We start from the raw sequence: 18,703 nt of genomic DNA, 5'->3' as shown, positions 1-18,703 counted from the left end.
CAACCACGACGTCGCTGCTGACCTATCCCCTCACGGACTCTCCTTCGGACCTCGTTCTTCATTCGCGCCTCACAGCTAGACGAGAAAGAGAGAGCTTCGCTGCTTTCGTCTCTTCCCCTCCTTCGGTTCGGCCAGACACCAGAGAAGCCCCCTCATTCAATCGATTACCAACACCGAGACCACCTCCCTTCCGTTTCCGAGCTTCTCTTTCCCCGAATCTAGCCAATATCGGGGGCGTATGGTCGCTGCCTTCGTGCCTCTTCTTCCCTCTCTTCGTTCGTCTGCTTGTAGTTGTTCTTCCCTTTGCTCGATCAACAAAAGGAAACGGGCATAAAAAGCCCTAACTTTTTAAGTTGGACCTTTAAACACAATTAGTCCCTCGATGAGACTCCTTTTCTTAAAAGCGCTAATCCCTTTTAAATTCTATTAAAAATGACAAAATGAACCCATATCAGAACATTTATTTGAAATCAATCGGAAACCCACGAATATTGGACCCATTTATTCAAAAAAAGCCCCCCTTGGTTATTTTTTGGTTATTTTTAGCAAAACTTATTTCAAAAATTAATCCTATTTGAATCATTTTACTTCCTCCTTTTATTTATTTTAACCAATGCAATTTTATTTTGGTTAATTAAATTACCAAAACAACCCCCAATAATTTAAATTTATACAAATATATTATTCTTTATACGAAAATACGATAAATCTAATTTTAAAAAAAAATATTATTTACCAATTTACCATATTTTTACAAATAAACCAGCATAAACTTTTCGTATACGTAGTATGATTATTTTATCGTAAAATAACCAATCCACACATCACATCTTGCATGGTATAAAAACATATGTTTTTTTGTGGCATTGTATATTATAACAAGCATCTTTTAAAACTTTATAGTATTTTAAGGATTTAAGCTATTACTATTCATGTATATTGATATATTTAAATACTTAAAGTTTATACATATACATATGTTCTTTATAAAAGCGAGTACATTACACTTTTATATACATACCAAGCACACCCGACTTTTATTGACTTTATACAATGAAATTCATTATGCCTAGTGATTTAACCACAATTAAGTTGGGCTGAAAGCTATTCACATATTTTTTTAGTTAAGGGTTTTTTAGTGAGACTATATTCATTAGCTGAGTTTAAACACTTAGCATACCCACACTATTATAACTATTAATCTTCGGAGCGGGATACATATGTATAGATCTATATGGAGTTGACATCCCCACCTGTGGTTGCTAGCTACAATCTCAACCGGTCAATCGAAACGGGTGATAAGTGTCTATAATTGTTATTACAATGTCCAATAAAGCGTTGTAGGGAGTACATTCAGTCACATAGCTCGGTTATAGGACTCACTATAAACATTAATTAGAATATCTCTCTCTCACTACCGACCACAGGCTTGGTTGCTTTCAAAACTATTTTAAGGCTTCTGCTCTGATGATTTTACTTTTGATTTTTTTTTTCAAAAAGTTTATATATTTATTAGGAGATGGTGTGGTTCAGGAAGTTTTAGAATTTTTTAGATCGAGTCATTTTCCAAAGCTGTTAATCCTTCGCTTATTGCTTTGATTCCAAAGGTCATGATGCGAAGTTGGTTGGTAATTTTAGACTTATTAGTCTAACTGGGTTCCAATACAAAATTGTTGGTAAACTTTTTTGCTAATAGACTCAGCCTAGTGATTGGTTCTGTTTTGAATAAAGAACAATCTACTTTTATAAAAGGGAGGTAAATATTAGATGGTTTGATGATTCTAAACGAAGTTTTCTCTTGGTTTAAGACTTGTAAATATAAAGTACTTGTTTGTAAGGTTGACTTTCAAAAAGCATATGACTCGATTCGTTGGGATTATCTTGATGATATTTTATGTGGTTTCGGCTTTGGAGATAAATAGAGAATATGGATTCGTGACTATTTGTCCTCTTCTATGGGATCTGTTTTAGTTAGTGGTGACCCCAACGAATGAGTTCCAGTTTCATCGTGGTTTGCGCCAAGGAGACCTCCTCGCTCCTTCTTGATTTATCCTCATCATGGAAAGTTTACATATTGCTTACTAACAAGTTACTAACAGAGGATTGCTTATAGGTCTTCTTGTGGGAACTGGGAAGTGATGATCGGGTTTTCTTTGTCTCACATGTCTTATGCGGACGATGTTATCTTCTTTGGCTAATAGTCTAAAGAAAATGGTGTGACCATCATTAGAATGTTTCATTGCTCTTACCTGATCTCATATCTCAAATTAATACTTTATAAAAGTCAGATTATGGTTATCGGTGTCAATCAATCAGTGTTAGATCAGATGATCGCTTCAATTGGTCGTGTGGCTAGCAAGTTCTTGTTTACATATTTAGGTCTTCTTATGAGAAAATACGTCTTTGGTGGAAGCTTGGAGTGATGTTATTTGTAAAGTTACTTGTAAGCTGTCAAATTGGAAAGTTAAATCTCTTTCAGTGGGTGGTAGATTGACATTGTTAAAATCAGTCTTTGGTGCTCTTCCCACTTATTTTATTTCTCTTTTAAGGCTCCGGAAGGTGTTCTTAAAAACCTTGAATCCATAAGAGATTCTTTCTTTTTGGGGGCTGATTTGTAAGAAAATAAAATGATTTGGCTGAGTTGGAAGAAGGTGATGGCGCAGAAGGTTCATGGGGGTCTTCGGGTGAGCAACCTATTTTCTTTGAATCGTGCTTTTATTTTCAATGGTTTTGATGTTTTATTTCTTCTCCCACTACTTTATGGGTTCAACTTGTTATGGCTATACATTGTGTATGTTTGTTCACAACCTCTATTCGGGGAGTCCGTATTCAATTTTGCTAATTTCTAATCTTCACACTTTGAAGCTGCAAATTTACATCCTTTGGGTGGACATATCAAGTCTTTACAAGAATCAGAAAGATTGTTTGGAAACATGAATCTTTCTACGATACAAGTTCTATGGAAATTCCAGAATGTGCTAATATTTTTTATAAAAAAATGGTACCTTCAACCAAATCCTATTCCAATAATTATTTTTATTACTATTGTTATTATTATTTTTTGCAAGGAAAACCTAAGTTCAAAGCAAATAGGGTTGTTGATTACTATTGCCACCTTTTTTTATCCTTTTCGTTGTAATGTTTAAATTTTTAAACATTGATCAAAGCAAGATACCAATGAAACTATAAGATGAAAAAGAAAACTGGTGTTGGTGTTATTGTTAGTATTGGTGTTCCACATATTAAGTAAACCGTCGTATCCTGAGTTAAAAGAGTCACATGTTTACATTAGTTCAGTAAGATGTAAAGAATATGTAATAAAGGAACGATAAATATACCTTAAAAAAAAGGTAAATAATGAACAACTTAATTAATACCTTTTTAAGTCTCTAGATTCATAATACAACTTGGAGTGAATTCACAATCTACAAGTAGGATGCTATGATAAGCAAATAAAACAAAGTTTGTTGCAAATTTAAATATTCAACCAAAAGAAGAAAAAAATAATATTTCTTTGATGGCTTTGATACATTTATAGTCATGTAGCATGTTATAACAAGCAACTAAAGTAAGATGCTACAAGAAGCAAATAAAGAAAAGTACATTTCTATTTTTTTACTTTACTAAAATAGGAAATATGATATTTTCAAATGGATTTGATACATCTATATTCATTTAGGATTCTATAATAATGAAAACACAAAGTACACTACTAACTTTTAGTTTAACAAAATTAAGAAAAAATAATAATTTCTGGTGGTTTTCACACATCTATATTAATCATGTGGGATGCTATAACAAGCCAATAAAGAAGGATGCTATAATAAGCAGATAAAGCAATTCATGATGGTATTTTTTGAGTTTAAACGAAAATATGATATTTAAAGCACGTTGGTATTTTTTAAGTTTAAACAAAAGTAGGAAAATATGATATTTTCATGTAGTATTGATGCATCAATAATTATGTGGAACAATATATCGTTACTAGAAAACAACCACTTTAATGACACGGATTGTGTATGATAAAGAGGTACGAATGACATGCAAATAGGTGTCATTAAATCCCCAGTCATAAAGGAGGGCGACACACATTTGCGTGTGACAAGCTTACGACACGTATTTACAACACGCTACGCATTGTGTGTCATTATAGTCTTTATCATAAAGGAAGACGACACACATTTTTGCATGTCACGATATTAAATGTTCTAAAAAAATATAGTGGAAGGCGAGGGTTGACTTAGAGTTTGTAGAGAGAATGAAGGGAGAGAATTATGGCCGGCGTGTTGAGATCTAGAGGAGAGAGTGACGATGTAGAGGAAGGCGAGGTACTTCAAATTTTTGGGGCTTTCATTCCCCTCCTAATTATTTAAAAGCGAGGGGCGCCTCAAATGTCGTGAAAGGCTTATATTTTTGTAGTGAAAAAGATTATAATGTAGGATGCCATAAAAGCATATAAAGCATACTACGTTAAGATGCTTTAGTTGCCACAATTTCCTTATGTAAAATCTTCAGTTGTTCGGTTTTCAGTTTTCTGGTTCTTTTTTTATATCACGGTTTTCTTGTTCTTCAGTTGTTTTTTTTATATCATAGGTCATTTGGTCAAACAAAAAAGGAAAATTTATATCATATTTTATAATGCCATGTTTAAGGCTACACTTTAGTCCTAATATTTAAATAATGCTTAATTAAAATGGTCTTAAATAGGTACATTATATGTGTTAATGTCATGTTTAAGTCACAATTTCTTCCTAATATTGAAATAATACTTATTCAATATATTGATATATTCACGACATTATTGTTAGTTATGTAGTAGTAACCATTAATTTTTGTACATATTATTTGCTAAATACCATGTTTTGTTGATAGTTATTTTTGTAAAATATATAGATTATCGTATTTACATGTTTTTATATTGAACTTTTTTGAAACACATGATATTATTAAACTAAGCAGAAATTATATATATATATATATATATATATATATATATATATATATATATATATATATATATCCTCTCCTATCCTAATAAATAAGAGCTTTCTTTTCACGTGGCATACTCTACGCCCCTTCCAATCTATTTTTCCCGCTCCAATGTTTAAAGTGAAATACCAACGCCACACCCTTATCATTAGGTTATGATTACGATTGCGATAAACTCCATCCTTCGCTTCATCTTCACATTCTTTTTAGTTCTCCCTTCATTTTACCTCTGATCCTTCTCCGATGTTTATTCTTCTCCATAAAATCAAAATCTAAATTCTAATTCTTCCAAATGAATTCAGGTATATTTCGTTTTTCCCTAATCTTAACTATCAATAATTTTCTTCCTCTTTTTTTCTCTTGCTTCCAACGACCTTAATGGTGAAACCTTCAATATTAATCATTTTCCTAATGTACTTAACAATCTCTATATTTATACTATAGAGATTCCATCCAAGCCATTGGAAAACCACTAATCGGCCCATTCCGGTTTTGAAAGGGCTTCAGGTTAATTCGTAGGTTTTTAGGTTCGATAAGAGGTACAACGAGTGCCAATGTATGGATATAAATCAAAATTCAAACTCTCTCAAATGAATTCAGCAAGTTACGTTTTCCCCTGATCTTTAATATTAATCATTTTCTTCTTTTCTTTTTCTCCTGCTTCCAACGACCTTAATGGTGAAACCTCCACCCACTGAATCAGGTATACTAGAGTTTTAGTTGAATTGCGACCTTTATCGCATTGTTCTTCCCAAACCCATTTCTCATCTTACATATTTGTTGTAGGTAGGGTTTTAATGAGTTTAGACAACCTGTATGACTCCTCATCAGTTCAATTGCAAAATCGTGTGCATAATGGTCTTGTGCTTGGAGATGCAGTGCTGGTAATTTACTGTTTCTTTCTACTTCCACTTTACACACCAACTGTTTGATACAATGCCCAAGTGAAAGTCGTGTTAATAGTTTTCTAATTTTGTTTAAGAAATTAGGTCATCATTTATTATGTATTTGGGAATTCATTCTAATGTATAACATTTACGAAATGTTATTAGCACATCTGTGCTTCAACATCCTTTATCACATTGTTTTCATCCATCATATTCAAGAAAAACATAAAATTACTTTTATGTGGGATAAAAATGAACTGTTGATTATAACTTTGAATGTAGCTAAAAATTACTTTGATCTGCATATATAATTCTGCTTTATTTCTTCTATCTGTTTTCATTGTTTTGTGTATCCACATAGCTAAAAAGAACATCTGGAGATGTCACACACATGGGATATCGTTGGTAATGGCCTTGTCTACTCTATATGATATGGGAATCTTAAAAAGACCAAAATGTATTCATCATATATGTTTATGTACGATTCAGTTTTTTCACTGAATTGCATTCCATTTCTTCGACATTTTCTACAGGTGTGGATTTAATTTCTACCGTCACTTGTAAGAAGCCTTATGAATGGGTTGGTAAGACCGATATGGAATGAGATTTTAATTTTTAACTCCAACAAAAGGCATGACGCGACTTTTCATGTGAGTTTCTTTTATAAACGCAACCAAGCGTCGATGTACATGTTCAGAATTGTTGATTATAGCATCTTACTTTCATTTCTTCTTAATAGTTTTAACTTATTTATTAAATTCCTGTTTAAATGAAGGTGGTGGCATATGATTTTGGAATCAAGCACAATATATTGAGGCGATTGGCATCGTATGGGTGTAAAATCATGATTGTTCCTTCAACATGGCCGGCATCTGAGACTCTTAAAATGAAACCAGATGGGGATACTTTTCAGCAATGGACCAGGTGACCCTTCTGCTATACCTTATGTTGTTGAGACAGTGAAGGCTATTATGGGAAATGTTCCTATTTTTGGAAATTGCATGGGACATCAGTTGCTTGGACAGGCCTTAGGTGGAAAGACATATAAAATGAAATTTGGTCATCATGGAGGAAATAATCCGGTTCGTAACCTTAGAAATGGAAGTGTTGAGATTAGTGCCCAGGTATTATATATTAGTATCATTATTGTTATTAATAGATATTATTAACTTAATGGGGGAATATATTTGTTGCAGAATCACAATTATGTGGTTGATCCTGAATGACTTCCAAATTGAGTGGAAGTTGACTGTTAGTCAGCTGACTTTTTTTTTCTTTTTTTTTTTCAACATAAGATAAAATTATTAGGTTTACTTTTTTTTGGCAATTAGCGTGTAATACAATGGTTGTTGTACTTTGATTAGTTTTATTTCTTCACCCACTACCCTATTCAGCTTTGCTAATTTCTAATCTTCACACTTCAAAACTACGGATTTACATCCTTTGGGTGGACATATCAAGTCTTTACAAGAATCAGAAAGATTGTTTGAAACATGAATCTTTCTACGATACAACTTCTATGGAAATTCCAGAATGTGCTAATATTTTTTATAAAAAAATGGTACCTTCGACCAAATCCTTTTCCAATAATTATTTTTATTACTATTATTATTATTAATTTTTGCAAGGAAACCCTAAGTTCAAAGCAAATAGGGTTGTTGATTACTATTGCCACCTTTTTTTATCCTTTTCGTTGTAATGTTTACATTTTTAAACATTGATCAAAGCAAGATACCAATGAAACTATAAGATGAAAAAGAAAACTGGTCTTGGTGTTATTGTTAGTATTGGTGTTCAAAATATTAAGTAAACCGTCATATCCTGAGTTAAAAGAGTCACATGTTTACATTAGTTCAGTAATATGTAAAGAATATGTAATAAAGGAACGATAAATATACCCAAAAATAAAGGTAAATAATGAACAACTTAATTAATACCTTTTTAAGTGTCTGGATTCCTAATACAACTTGGAGTGAATTCACAATCTACAAGTAGGATGCTATAATAAGCAAATAAAACAAAGTTTGTTGCAAATTTATATATTCAACCAAAAGAAGAAAAAAATAATATTTCTCTGATGGCTTTGATACATTTATAGTCATGTAGGATGTTATAACAAGCAACTAAAGTAAGATGCTACAAGAAGCAAATAAAGCAATTCATGATGGTATTTTTTGAGTTTAAACGAAAATATGATATTTAAAGCACGTTGGTATTTTTTAAGTTTAAACAAAAGTAGGAAAATATGATATTTTCATGTAGTATTGATGCATCAATAATTATGTGGAACAGTATATCATTACTAGAAAACAACCACTTTAATGACACAGATTGTGTGTGATAAAGAGGTACGGATGACATGCAAATAGGTGTCATAAAATCCCCAATCATTGTCACACCCCGAAAACGAAGGCGGAAACATTCCAGGGCGGAGGACATCATGAATATCGCAACCAATGTACATAGTAAGCAAAGTAAACAACCATTACATTACATATTAGAATTTACATTTGTTTAAAAGTCAAGTGTTACAAATGTGATACATATGTGTATATATATATATATATATATATATATATATATATATATTAAAAAAAGTAAGACGTGTCTTCTACGTACTCCGTCTTCTACAAAAAGGATCGCGGGTACCTCTCTAATGTGGACCTGAGAATACAAGCAATTTAAAAATCAGCATAAAGCTGGTGAGTTCATATGCGGTTTTGTTTTCTGAAAATGTACAAGTTTCCTTCCGGTTTTTCTGAAAAAGTTACGAACCCAAGAAAATCCCATATTTTCTTAAAAGTAAAGTTTAGTTACCCGTTTGTTACCCAGTTTGATTAAGAACAGTTTGTTATCTGATTTTTACACACTCTTATTAAGAACAAGTTCAATTATCCCAGGGAAAACCCTTATTTTCCTAAAATGTTTGTGAAGTGTTATCGAATCTGAAAGTAATGTACAAGTATCTACCATACTTAAAGTGTGTGTGTGAAGTTTCCTGAAAGTTTGGTTACCTTAAAATGTAATTAGTTTTAACACGTATATAAAACTAATAAATAAGTATAAAGCTTTCATAATCTTGATTGCGAGTTCCTTAACCATACTTCAGACTAGATATAACTCGGAATGGGGCCAATATCTTTTATGACTTTTGTCACCCTTGAACCTTTCGGTTCGGCTGTAGCTAGCAACTAGGTGCGGGATAGTCAATCCCGTATAGATTTATACACTCAAGTCACGCTCTCCCGTCCGGAGATTCTGGTTACAGGGATATTCCTCCACTCTCGTATCTAGGGGAAGTGTTCCAAAGGACGTGTCTCCAATCTTAAGATTTATGAATTTAAAACTGAAATTATTAATATAGAAACCCTATTTTATTGGTCCTTTACTCTCGTATCTAAGGGGAGTACTATCTAGGACCTGACTAAGTTCTAATGATACATGTCCTTCACTCTCGTATCCTTAGGGAGTTTACGGCCCTAAGACCATGACCACATGAGTTCACGGCCGTGAACTAATGGTTGATGGGTTTTAAGGTGCTAAATGGTCAAATATCACTTGGGGGAAAGTTGCTAGGATTTAATCTAAGGTATAGGAATAAGTTAAACCACCAAAGGAACCATCAAAGGGAGTTTATAGCCCTAAAATAGGAGTTTACGGCCGTAAGCTCCTATACCTTCCTTATATTAATCATTTGGTGGCCTTAGATCAATCACATGTGATTCAAACTAATTTTACAAGCCTTAGAATGGATTTAGGGCATCATTTGACTTGTGTATATGATTTTACGGCCCAGGAACCCATCCTTGGGGGGTTTACGGCCGTGAAATCCTAAAGGGAAGGTTTTCATCATGTTTAAGGCCCCTAAATCGATTGTGGTTGGTTCTAGACTTTAATCCAAGGCTATTGGTGTGTTTAAGTGACATTTAAACACTTGAAATTGAGTTTATTATCCATGATAATGAGTTTATGGCCCAAGCATGTTCTTGGGCAGTAAACTCATGTTTACTCCCTAAAAATTAAGTTCAAGGTGTCCTAAGTCAAATCCGTTAAGTCCTTAAGTCGAATCCAAGCTCCATAAGTGATTTGGGAGGGTTTTTAGGCTCTAAAACCCAAAGCATTCCATGGCCGTAAACACATGTTTATGGTCTTAAATCATAGATTGAACACAGATTTGGAAGCTAGAAAGGTTGTACAACAAGTTAGGAAGGTTACCTTGATGATTTTGGAGCTTTAATTTGATGATTTTGGACCTAAAGCTTGGATTTGAGGAGAGAGGTTAGGGAGAGAGTAGTGAGAGAGTGAAAAAGCTTCAAAATGAAGTCTTTTGAGCTTTAAATAGGTTCTAAGTTCGGGACACGGTGGAATTCTACCCGATACTGAAGTTATACGATGCTTTTGGTCGCACCCGATAAAGTTGTCGTAACCAGATATGGTCGATTCTAAAAATTTTCCGATTACTAAAATGGGGTGTTATTATGAGTTCTAAACGCGTTTGGACACCCATTAAGTCATAAAAGCAAGCTCAAAGTTAATGACTTAATTTAATAACGTAAACGGAAACGAATTTGAAAACGACGAATTTATTAACGGTAAGGGTTACAAATGGCGGAACGAACTTCGGGTTGTCACATTATCCCCCCGTTAGACGGAATTTCGTCCCGAAATTCAGAATTAAGATACAAATCATGGATCTGGAAAGAGATGTGGATACTTCTGTTTCATCGGATCGTCAAGCCCCCAAGTGAATTCGGGTCCTTGCGTGGCATTCCAGGGAACCCTTCACTTATCAAGAATACTGCTTGTTTCGTACGTTTAACCTCTCGATCTATGATTTAGATTGGTTCTTCCATAGGGTTCAGACTTCCGTTGATTTCGATCTCATCAAAGGGATTACTATGGTTTCGTCGGGTAGGCACTTCTTATGAATAAAGACGTGGAATACCGGATGGATTTTGCTAAGTTCTGAAGGTAGTCGGAGTTTGAAGGTTACGGAATCGATCCTAACGAGGATTTCGAAGGGTCTAATGTACCACGAGTTATGTTTTTTCGCGCTTTCCAAGGCGTACCATGTCATTCCAGAGTAAGACCTCCAACAAGAGGGTACATCTTTCTGTGTCAGAATGGTTAGGGTTTTGGCGATTCAGGAAAAATTTTGGATGAACCTGCAATAGTAGCCAACGAGACCCATGAATTGACGGGTTTCTGTGGGTACCTTCGGTGCCGACTAATTCTCTATTGCTTTGATCTTAGGAGGATCCCACATGTATGTCTTCATCGTCTACTACATGACCAAGGAAAATGGTTCGACCGATGGGCATCACTACGAACTTATAGTGATCATATCGAGTCCGGCATACTGACTACGAAACATCACTCTCAAGGATTTGTAGCTGATGGTACCTTAACCTAAAGTTTATCTTTGAGAAGTGGCTGGTTCTCTGAAGTGGATCGAGAAGGTCATCTATTCGAGGAAAGAGGATATCGGTTTTGACGGTCAACTCATCAAGCTGACTGGATAACTCCTGCACTTTTGCTGGAGCTAAGCGATACGGAGATTTGGCTACTGAAGTAGTTCTAGGAGTTAGGTCGATGCGAAATTCAACCTGATGTTCGGAAAGAATTCCCGGAAGCTATATAGGAAATACATCAGGAAAGTCACAGACTTCGGGGACGTTCTCGAGGTCTTTAACTTCCTTTTTCTCGCGCATAACATGGGCTAGGAATACATGGCACTCCTTCCGGGGAAAACTCTTGAGTTTTGAGGCACGAAATGATACGAAGGTTGGAACCGAATTTATCGCTATAGATCATGAGGGTCTGATCAGAGAGGAGATTGGGACGGATGGATTTTTCAATGCAAGGGTATCAGCATGATTGGGACTCAACCAGTCCATGCCACAGATAACATCAAAACTATTTGTGGAAATTGGCATAAGATCAATGGATGAAGGATGGTCGTTCAGAGTAAGGGTACAACCTATGGATGTATCGATAAAGTTTTCTTTCTCACTGTTAGTCGTCTCGATGGTGAATGTTTCATTTACTAGTGGAGGGCTAAGATTAAGAAGATGTCTGAATGAATAGTTAACAAAATTTTCTTTTAGCACTAGAATCGAAAAGGATTGCAGGCGTAAGAGTTGTTGAGGAGGAATATACCTGAGGCGACGGTGGGATCAGTAGCTATTTCCTCTCGTCCTATTGCTAGAACTCTTCCGGTGTTGCCATTCGTTGTTGCCTTGGGGCAGTTTTGCTTAAAATGCCCGACTTCTCTACAACCATAGCAGGCCTGAACAATGCCCGCTCCAGAAGCTTGATTGGTTGATTGAGTTGGTGTCTTGCAGTTTTTCGTAGTGTGACCCTTTTTACCACAACTGTTGCAAAACACCTCTAGACATGGGCTGGAAGTGAGGTGATGATAATTGCACTTGTCACAACTAGGGAAGGTTCCAGCATACCTACCGGTAGGTGTTCGAGCTGAGGATCCAACAACAGAAACAGCTGTAGGGGTAGTAGCAGCGTGAATTGCCACAGTTTGCTGCCTCTTCGAAGACTCCTGCGATGTCTGACTTTTCTTCTTCTTCCTAATTTTTCTTTTCTCGCCACTCCTCTCTGTCGGCTCAGGAGTGGTAACTGCTTCCTCAAGGTCATCACTATGGTCGATTAAGGTTTGTGCTAAGCATTTGGTGCTGTCGTATGTATCCGGCCTCGCAGCTAAGACGTTTCCTTTTCTTGGCTGGGTCAGCCCCCCAGATGAATCTCTCTATCTTCTTACTCTCCAGAGTAAGCATTCCCGGGCAGAGTAACGCCAAGTCATCGAACCTGGAAGTGTAAGCGGCAATATCGGAACCCTTCATTTTCAGGTTCCAGAGTTTGTGCTCTAATTTCTACATTTCGCCCCGAGGGCAGTACTCAGCCAGCAGAAGTTCCTTCATGGCTTCCCAACCCATGGCATTGGCTAAAGGTAAAGTTAGGGATTTGACTCGGCAGTTCCACCAAGTCAGGGCTTTGTCGATGAAGGTGCAGGCGGCGAACTTCACCTTATCAGATTCTGAACATGCACAAATTTCAAAGATAGATTCGATTTTCTCGAACCATCGGGTGAGGGAAATGACACCTCCAGTGCCATCAAAGGACGTGGGTTTTGCGTTCATGAAATCTTTATAGGAACCCTCTTTTCGGTGTCCCTGACTGCCTTCTTGGTTCTGGGGCTGGGGACCACCTCCTGAACCACCGGGGTTCCTTTGAGACATGGCAGCTGCCACCGCGGCAGTAACAGCTGCCTGGAACATTACAGGATCAAATTGGGGAGGAGGTGGTAGCGGAGGAGGATTGTTGTTCTTTGAACTTGGTCTTTTTCTTGGAGGCATCTTGATCTATAAAGATCAGGAAAGAGAGGATGGTAAGTCCTCTAAACTGAATCAAGAGATATGACAGATATTGAATTCTATTAAGCGATAAAGCAGGAGTGAGTTATCAAAGCAGATAAATTATCGCTAAAAGAATGATCGAGGAGCAACGTTGGAACGAGGATTTCTCTAACAAAGCTGGCACTAGAAATACTCCCATAGTATTTCGTGATTCGCTGCGACGACGGCTCATTGTTTGGGTATTGCGTAAGTCTTAGGCATGGTGAACACTACAGTCACTCCCAAGCACATGTTGGCCGTGTCTCGAATGAATATATTTGGCCATGCTATATTAATCCTAGACACGACTACATAACTGCTCAGGTTTAACCGCAACGTACAACACCCATTTACTTATGTTTTGTTCTACTTGTAGTTACGGATTTCGACGGTTAGGTATACTTATATACTTTTTGAAAATACTTATACTTAGCGTATACTTTTAGTTCAGAGCACTTAGGCCCCTTAGTGTTTATAGTCTTATACCATGTAAGGTTTGGTATACTTAGTTCACTATAAACAAGGGCTCTGATACCAATCTGTCACACCCCGAAACCGAAGGAGGAAACGTTCCGGGGCGGAGGACATCATGAATATCGCAACCAATGTACATAGTAAGCAAAGTAAACAACCATTACATTACATATTAGAATTTACATTTGTTTAAAAGTCAAGTGTTACAAATGTGATACATATGTATATATATGAACAAAAGTAAGACGTGTCTTCTACGTACTCTGTCTTCGCCGAAAAGGATTGTGGGTATCTGTTTAATGTGGACCTGAGAATACAAGCAGTTTAAAAATCAGCATAAAGCTGGTGAGTTCATAAGCAGTTTTGTTTTCTGAAAATGTACAAGTTTCCTTCCGGTTTTTCTGAAAAAGTTACGAACCCAAGAAAATCCCATATTTTCTTAAAAGTAAAGTTTAGTTACCCGTTTGTTACCCAGTTTGATTAAGAACAGTTTGTTATCTGATTTTTACACACTCTTATTAAGAACAAGTTCAGTTATCCCAAGAAAAACCCTTATTTTCCTAAAATGTTTGTGAAGTGTTACCGAATCTAAAAGTAACGTACAATTATCTACCATACTTAAAGTGTGTGTGTGAAGTTTCCTGAAAGTTTGGTTACCTTAAAATGTACATTAGTTTTAACACGTATATAAAACTAATAAATAAGTATAAAGCTTTCATAATCTTGATTGTGAATTCCTTAACCATACTTCAGACTAGATATGACTCAGAACGAGGCCAATATATTTTATGACTTTTGTCACCCTTGAACCTTTCGGTTCGGCTGTAGCTAGCAGCCAGGTGCGGGATAGTCAATCCCGTATAGATTTATACACTCAAGTCACGCTCTCCCGTCCGGAGATTCTGGTTACAGGGATATTCCTCCACTCTCGTATCTAGGGGAAGTGTTCCAAAGGACGTGTCTCCAATCTTAAGATTTATGAATTTAAAACTGAAATTATTAATATAGAAACCCTATTTTATTGGTCCTTTACTCTCGTATCTAAGGGGAGTACTATCTAAGACCTGACTAAGTTCTAATGATACCTGTCCTTCACACTCGTATCTAGGGGGTGTTTTATTAAGGACATCACAAAAGTTCTATGATTTCTAACAGTATATGTGTGAACAATCAATTGCGAAGTGTAAAGTATAACACTATATAATAAGAATTGAAATTGGCTTGAAAAACAACTCTGCAAGTCAAACAATTTGTTAATATGTTTTCAATTCTTAAAAGTGTACGGATTACGAAACCATTCGAATGAAATAATGAATTTAAGTACAAAATATTTTTTTACTTTTGCTTGCATTCCCCCCTGAAAACATTGAAAAACATTGAAAAAGGGTAGGGGTATGAACTCACCAGGCGAGAAAACGTGACGCATTGGATGCTAAGTGTCGGTTCGGGGCTTGATAACGCGTGAGGTTCCTATGTAATATGAAATGATATAAAAATGTATCTAATTAGACTTTGAATCATTAATTAGATATGATTATACACTCCAAGACGCGAAAACATTTCAAATCAAGTGTTTAGAGTGATCCGGGTGACATCTACGGACAAATAGGGCTTAGATAATGAATTTGCTCTTCAAGAGTAAACTCCTTAGAGAGTTTACGGCCCTAAGACCATGACCACATGAGTTCATGGCCGTGAACTCATGGTTGATGGGTTTTAAGGTGCTAAATGGTCAAATATCACTTGGGGGAAAGTTGCTAGGATTTAATCTAAGGTATAGGAATAAGTTAAACCACCAAAGGAACCATCAAAGGGAGTTTACGGCCCTAAACTAGGAGTTTACAGCCGTAAGCTCCTATACCTTCCTTATATTAATGATTTGGTGGCCTTAGATCAATCACATGTGATTTAAACTAATTTTACAAGCCTTAGAATGGATTTAGGGCATCATTTGACTTGTGTATATGAGTTTACGTCCTAGGAACCCATCCTTGGGGGGTTTACGGCCGTGAAATCCTAAAGGGAAGGTTTTCATCATGTTTAAGGCCCCTAAATCGATTGTGGTTGGTTCTAGACTTTAATCCAAGGCTATTGGTGTGTTTAAATGACATTTAAACACTTGAAATTGAGTTTACTACCCATGATTATGATTTTATGGCCCAAGCATGTTCTTGGGCAGTAAACTCATGTTTACTCCCTAAAAATTAAGTTCAAGGTGTCCTAAGTTAAATCCATTAAGTCCTTAAGTCGAATCCAAGCTCCATAAGTGATTTGGGAGGGTTTTTAGGCTCTAAAACCCAACTTATATGTGTTCACGGCCCAAGAGCATTCCAGGGCCGTCAACACATGTTTATTATCTTAAATCATAGATTAAACACGGATTTGGAAGCAGGAAAGGTTGTACAACAAGTTAGGAAGGTTAACTTGATGATTTTGGAGCTTTAATTTGATGATTTTGGACCTAAAGCTTGGATTTGAGGAGAGAGGTTCGAGAGAGAGTAGTGAGAGAGTGTAAAAGATTCAAAATGAAGTCTTTTGAGCTTTATATATGTTCTAAGTTCGGGACACGGTGGAATTCTACCCAATATTGATGTTATATGATGCTTTTGGTCGCACCCGATAAAGTTGTCGTAACCCGATATGGTCGATTCTAAAAATTTTCCGATTACTAAAATGGGGTGTTATTATGAGTTCTAACGCGTTTGGACACCCATTAAGTCAAAAAAGCAAGCTCAAAGTTAATGAATTAATTTAATAACATAAACGGAAACGAATTTGAAAACGACGAATTTATTAACGGAAAGGGTTACAAATGGCGGAACAAACTTCGGGTTGTCACATTATCCCCCGTTAGAGGAGAGAGTGACGATGTAGAGGAAGGCGATGTACTTCAAATTTTTGGGGGATTTCATTCCCCTATTAATTATTTAAGAGAGAGGGCGCGCCTCAAATGTCGTGAAAGGCTTATATTTTTGTAGTGAAAAAGATTATAATGTAGGATGTGATAAAAGCATATAAATCATACTACATTAAGATGCTTTAGTTGCCACAATTTTCTTACGTAAAATCTTTAGTTGTTCGGTTTTCAGTTTTCTGGTTCTTCTTTTTATATCACGGTTTTCTTGTTCTTCAGTTGTTTTTCTATATCATAGGTCATTTGGTCAAACAAAAAGCGAAAATTTATATCATATTTTATAATGCCATGTTTAAGGCTACACTTTAGTCCTAATATTTAAATAATGCTTAATTAAAATGGTCTTAAATAGGTACATTATATGTGATAATGTCATGTTTAAGTCACAATCTGTTCCTAACATTTTAAATATTACTTATTCAATATTTTGATATATTCACGACATTATTGTTAGTTATGTAGTAGTAACCATTAATTTTTGTACATATTATTTGCTAAATACCATGTTTTGTTGATAGTTATTTTTGTAAAATATATAGATTATCGTATTTACATGTTTTTATATTGAACTTGTTTTGAAACACATGATATTATTAAACGAAACAGAAATTATATATATATATATATATATATATATATATATATATATATATATATATATTGTAATAAATGAAAGTTTTTTTGCCACATGTCGTCTTCTCCTATAATTTGACACATGTAATTTTCTCATAATTTTTGATTTATTTGTTTTCCACATGTAATTTGCTTATTGACTCCATTTTATTTTTAGTGAAAATCATTGAATTAATTAATTCAATTCATTCTTAAAATAAATTATAATAAATTCCATTCATGAATTCGTTACTTGTTTCTACGTACAAACATGGTTTTGTTTTACTTTTTTATTTTTATTATTTACATAAAAGCAATTTTTTTCAATTTAGACATATTTTTACATAAATTTGTATTACTTTGGATTCATTTACATATTTAATAATCAAATCTTTTTGTATAAAAAATTATTACTTTTCAAATTGTCTAAGGTTTATAAGATTAGATTCTTTTTTAATTAACCAGTGTAATACATGGGTCTCACACCTATAAGATTAGATTTTTTTTTAAATTGTCTAAGGTTTACATTTCTTTTATATAGGGGTTTTCATTGCTTTGGGTGGTTTTCAGATTCCCTGATGTGGAACTAATGATTGTCACTCGTTTTATTTTTCTTTTTGCTCTCTAGATGGGAACAGACTTGAAAGATGAAGAGATTTCTAGTATTTTATTGTTGCAGTATAGAAATTAGGTAAATACTTTAGTTTGTAAACAATTTTAGTCTCTAACATTCTTTGAACTTAAGACCTTTTACTTTCTTCTTTCATTTTTTGTTGGTTTTTTTGAAAAGGTAATACTCCTTGATTTGTTTTTCAAATATCATACTATACCAAAATTCATTTATCATGAAGGAGAATATTTTCAGGTAACATACCCTTTTATCTTCACCGTTTACTAATTAGAGAATGATGCCAACATATTTACATATTATGCTCATGAAGATTTGTAAATTAGATCTACTTTGGGTTACACAGGTAAAACTTAGAGAGATAAATCCAATTACCTCATCACAAGAACCAAAAGAAGCGTTAGGAATGACAAACAATGCTCCTCCTCAATGGTTTATTAATATTCAGGTGAGTGTGTCACTTAGCTTTGTTCTGATACATCTTTTTCAGAGCTGTTTCAATGTGTGGTTTAAAGTTGAAAGCTTTAGGGCTGCAAAATGATATTTGCACATGCTGAATAGAGGCTTGTGCGTATCATTAAAATCCATACCTAATACAAAAGACTGAATTTGGATTTTTTTTTTTTTAAATCTTCTTTGAGAAGAGATGTGGATTGAAGAAGAAAGAAAAGGTTTTTCATTTCACTCTAAATACTTTTCTTTCATGAAATATTTCATAAATTCTCCTCCAACTTCAATCCAATCTATCGTTAATATGATCCAGATTTCACTACTACAAGTCTTGATGAAG

At 34.9% G+C, this 18,703-nt stretch overlaps 1 pseudogene; it reads left to right on the top strand.

Moving 5' to 3' along the window:
- Window positions 1-5,664: 5,664 nt before the first annotated feature.
- LOC111884800 (carbamoyl-phosphate synthase small chain, chloroplastic-like) lies at window positions 5,665-18,454 on the top strand (annotated as a pseudogene).
- Window positions 18,455-18,703: the final 249 nt, after the last annotated feature.

Source organism: Lactuca sativa, chromosome 2, assembly GCF_002870075.4.
Source record: "Lactuca sativa cultivar Salinas chromosome 2, Lsat_Salinas_v11, whole genome shotgun sequence".
In the NCBI taxonomy this organism is placed as follows: Eukaryota; Viridiplantae; Streptophyta; class Magnoliopsida; order Asterales; family Asteraceae; genus Lactuca; species Lactuca sativa.
This window is presented reverse-complemented; position numbering and strand designations above follow the sequence as displayed.